The 4665-nt window shown below is 43.2% G+C and overlaps 1 long non-coding RNA gene across 1 annotated transcript in view; it reads right to left on the minus strand.

Annotated features, from left to right (window-relative positions):
* The window catches only part of LOC109305895, a 17003-nt gene extending 16257 nt beyond the window's left edge, over positions 1–746 (minus strand). The window contains exon 1 of the long non-coding RNA XR_002099757.1: positions 736–746. This is a non-coding gene — a long non-coding RNA (uncharacterized LOC109305895). The remainder of the gene's footprint in view (positions 1–735) is intronic.
* Between the last annotated feature and the right edge of the window lie 3919 nt (positions 747–4665).

Genomic DNA, 4665 nt, shown 5'->3' on the forward strand with positions numbered 1-4665 from the left:
ATCTATGAATCTATGAATCTATTTGTGTTGTTCCACAGTTCAGGTAAGGAACACAAAGAGTCTCTCTGAGGTATTATTTATGCACCTTCTTCAGTAGGGATATTACTTTTATGTACAGAGATGTGAAGGTCCCTGTAAAGAGTTTACAAGATAGGCCAGGGGTGCTCACCCTCTGGCCCATGGGCCAAATGCAGCTCACAGTCCCACAGGGCCCCCCAAGGGTCAGGATCTTTGGCATCAGGGGAACAGTGGCAATTAATACTGCCACCCCTCCCCACTGCCAAAATCCCAAGCCCTGCATGGTGGTTTGGAACCATACCACAACCCTCCCCCATATGTTTCTCTTACCTGTGCAGCTGGTGCAGGACTGACCCATGTCCCCTTCTTTTCCCTGCCCCCCCGCAAGTCTGGGTCATGCCCCATTGCCTCCACCTGATCAGGTTGGAGCTGAACCACAACCCTTCCCCTTGTGGGACTGGGCTATTGCCTCTCCCTGTGGAGCGGATCAGGGCTGGGTAATGCCCCCCTTGTGCGGCTGGGCTTCAGCCAAGTCAAACTCCCTTCCTCTGCATGGCTGGATCAAGGCTGAGCTGTCCTCCACCCCACTTCAGGCAGCTGGATAGATCCCAGTTGTGCCTGGCCTGGGCACTGGATTGGGTCCACCAGCTGAATCCAGCCTGCGGAAGCAGGAGGCACTGCCCATCTGGTCCACAAGGGAAAGAGTCTGCGCATCACTGATCTAGGCTCCTGATCCCCTAATTGATTCCATGTGAGCAGGACCCAGCAGAGGGCTACTGACTTCAGCAAGGTGCTTTGGAGCTATAGGAGGCTGCCCATCTAGCTCTCTATTCAAGATCAGAGCATAATTTAGACATCTCTTTCATTTAGACATACTGTATTCTGAATAAAGAAAAAATACTGGGATGTGCAGAAACAGGCTTGACCCTGAGACCCTTGGTGATAGCTCAGTTGTTGCGGGTTGCTGGCGTGCCAGTGTTGAGGTTCCCAGCTCAAGGCTTGTCTTACAAGTGGTGATGAAAAAGGGAAGGAAGGCGTAAGGTGATAGAGATGATTTAAAAGAAAAGAGGAGAAATCTTAACACATTCTCTGCAGTGTTCGATGAATGAAAATGTGTACTGAAAAAACTGTTTGAAACTTGAAACTCTGTTTCCCAGTGAGGATGTCATCACTGACCTGAGGAGAGAGCAGAAAGTTCAGAATATAGATGATTTTGTATCCTTAAGGACTCTTTGTTTCTCTGCCTATAATCCTGTTCCCTCCATAGAGATATAGAAAACTAATTGTCCTAATGAAAGGATATGTCCCTAAGAACAAGAGGCAAAAAACATATAATCATAGTATTTCTTTATACACAAGTGATTTAGCCCTTTCAGTTATGGCTGATACTAACTTCTGATTTTTTTTATTATTATTGTTGTTATTATTATTATCCTTGGTCTTCTAGGTATAGAGTAGGAGTATTCACAAAATGAATACTGATCATATACTTGGAAACTTGTTGTTTTTTTTAATGTTTCCCCTCTCTGCCCTCCTAAATTTTACAGCAACTAAGACGTAAGCAAAACTGAACCTGATTGGTTTAGTTTACCTGCTATCCATAAAAAGTGGTAATTGACATTTTAATGTATGACATGTTGCATTCCTTCATAACGCTACAGTAATTGAATACACATGAAACCCTAGTGCACTGTGTGACCCTGGAGTGTGCCACACACCTGGAAGCAGTGAAGTTCAATTAATGTGTCATTGCTACTAATAATGGCTACTAGTGAGAACCTCCAGCCAGTTGCCACACTAGAGGAAACAGTAATCTTTGTACTTAGACAGATAATATACAGTAAACACCAAAGATCCATTGTTTACATGTACGGCTGTTCTGAATCAGCAGTTAAAATCTTGTTCTCTCAAGAACGTGTCTTTTTATTAAATTACACAATTTAATTTATCTTTACACAGCATTTGTCTAGCTTCACAAGAAAAAATTTACAGATACTAAAATAAAATCAGCTGAGAGCCATTAGTAGACTAAATCAAATAGTATTGAGACAAAGGTTTGTGTAATAAAAAGAGGGCATAAATCATACACTTACATAGAAAAGCCTAGGGTAAAATGGCCTGAAGGGCTTGATTTAATCTGACAAAACCCAGGAAATTCAGCATTAAGGACTGAAACTCCATCCTTAACTTGCCTTACTGCTAAAATCAAGTTATGGTGTCTATATGCCAAAAGCACCCCCCCCCAAAAAAAAAAAAAAGCAGCACATTTGGAACTTTTCTTCTTTTTGTTTACAAAATACAGACTTAATTGTACCTGTACTTCAGCTCAAAGAGTGATAGGACACAATTGCTTTTTGCCAAAATAGAAGAAGATATGATGGAAAAAATCCTGTTTAGTGCACTAGTATCTGATCTGCATGGTATGTGTTATAATAATAGTAGGAGTCCAGAGGCAAATTATGTTTTGTAGTAATGTGATCTCATAAACTGAGCAATTAATTCAGCTACTTAACAGAAATGTAATGAGCAGCCAGAAGAGAATTCCTGCTCTGTCTGGTTCCACATCATCTCTGCCCTCTCCTCAGCTGGTTATCAAGGTACAAATAAACTTTCATTGACTGAAGGTTATATTCTTACCATGAGCTACAATACTTATTCCTAGAGGTTCCCACAGCCCTTTCTTGGGAGTCTTGTCCAACACTAGAACCGTATATTTTTGCCTGTGTTGAGTCAAACATTAGAGGATATGAGGTCCGGTTACAGCATGCTGCCATGCCAGGTACAACTGCTTCTTTGCATTTCATTCCCCACCTTAGGTTTCCTTAGCCAATTATCATCATAACCTCTAATGTCACTTATCTTAGGGTCACTTATCTGCTCCTGTGTGTTCATTCAGTTCTCCAGGCCAGGGGTGGCCAGGCACAGGCACACATAGCACAGGCAGCCTCTTTGTGTGGCATGTGGGAGGACAGCTGCAAATATTAAAGCAGCAGGTTGGGCAGAGAGCACAGGGAAAGGAGCAGGAAGCAGAGCAGGCAGGGAGCAAAGGGCTGGGAGCAGAAAGGAGTGCAGCAGATTAGGAAGTGGAAGAGGATCAGAATAGCACTCAGGGGCTTAGGGGAAGGTACAGAATTAATTTGTGGTGCTCCTGTCAGAAAGGTTGGCCCCCATTGCTCTAGCTGGTTGCCTAAAACATCATTTCCCAAAACCTGTCTACTTTGGCCACCGCAGCTGCTTCCCTCACCACTTATTCATGCTGGGCATATCTACATAAGATGCTTAATGCGGAGAAGATTAATTCGACTGTGTGTTAGTGCTGCAGGCAAAGCCCACACAAATGCACAAAGTCCATCTGCACTAATGTGCAGCACATTTAGTACCTGTCATTACAGGTACCAAACTTAATGCACTGTAATTATGGCGCATTAATGAATGTGTAGATGCGCCCACTTTTGCCAATGGCCAGTGATCATCTACTGGCAATCAGCAGCAGGGAAAGAGGCAGAGGCTGAAATACGGGGCCATGGCCAATTGCTGATGTGCTTTGCATGTAATCCCCAAGGAACCTTTTGTGGGCCCTACTCCCCATGTGAGTGCACCCCACAGTTTGGAAAATGTTGCCCTAAGCCACTCACAGAAACTTAGGTCCTCTTTTTTCCTCATGCTTTGTTTTTCCCTTCCTTCATTCTCTTCTGATTCAATTTAAAGTCTGTTTCACTCACAGAATCCCTTTATATTTTTAGAATAGTATAAATTCTAACAGGTTCCCAGGAAGGCAAGTGTCTCTAATGATCAGCGTAAGGCACGTGGTAGTCAGGTCTGTCAGGAAACTAGTCACAGCACTACTATTACCTGCACAGAAAGAAAGCATTTCCTAGGATACATTGCATGTCTCCAACTTTGGAGAATTCTCTGAATGTATAAAGGGTTAATGTGCTCAGAAGTGACCCTAGGGACATCTCTGGAGTGGCTATCTCAGCACTTCTGAATTTGGTGTTCATGAAAGAGAGGAGCTGGGGTACAGACCATCCTGAGGCATGGTAGGGTCACAGCGTAGGCATATCCTGGAACGCAGACAGAGGACAGTATCTTCAAACAGATATTAACAACGGTTTTATCTAGTGCTTCTCATTTTGTTGATGAACTGATATTCTCTAGTTGTTCCTAGTAAAGAAAATCTTGAAAATCTGAACTCTGAGTGTAAGAAAAGATGTCCTGATTCATAGCCACACCGATAAGCAATAGTAAGAAATAGCACAAATCTACTGCTTCAAGAAAATCTTTATTGACTGTCTAGTGATTCAGATATAAAATCCTGTCTGGCTTGAATTCATTGAGACTAGTCAGTGATACCTGCAAGTCTCTCTCTTTTTTTAATCTAGCTGGTATTGGCCCCAAGGTGGGGAGGGTATCATGGCCAGTGGAAAATAAAGGCTGGTTTTGTGAGTTAAGCACAGGATGAGAAATTGGGAAGAGAACGTGGATGTCCTTGTCCTGCCACAGAACCTAAAGAAGGCAGGCAGGATGGTGCTTTTACCACATGCTCATTAAGCCTGAGCTACTGAACTTTATAAAGGCAAAGTTTCATAGTTTCATAGTTTCTAGGGTCAGAAGGGACCTGAACAGATCATCGAGTCCGACCCCCTG

Source organism: Crocodylus porosus, unplaced genomic scaffold, assembly GCF_001723895.1.
Source record: "Crocodylus porosus isolate Cpor-Errol unplaced genomic scaffold, CroPor_comp1, whole genome shotgun sequence".
Lineage (NCBI taxonomy): Eukaryota > Metazoa > Chordata > Crocodylia > Crocodylidae > Crocodylus > Crocodylus porosus.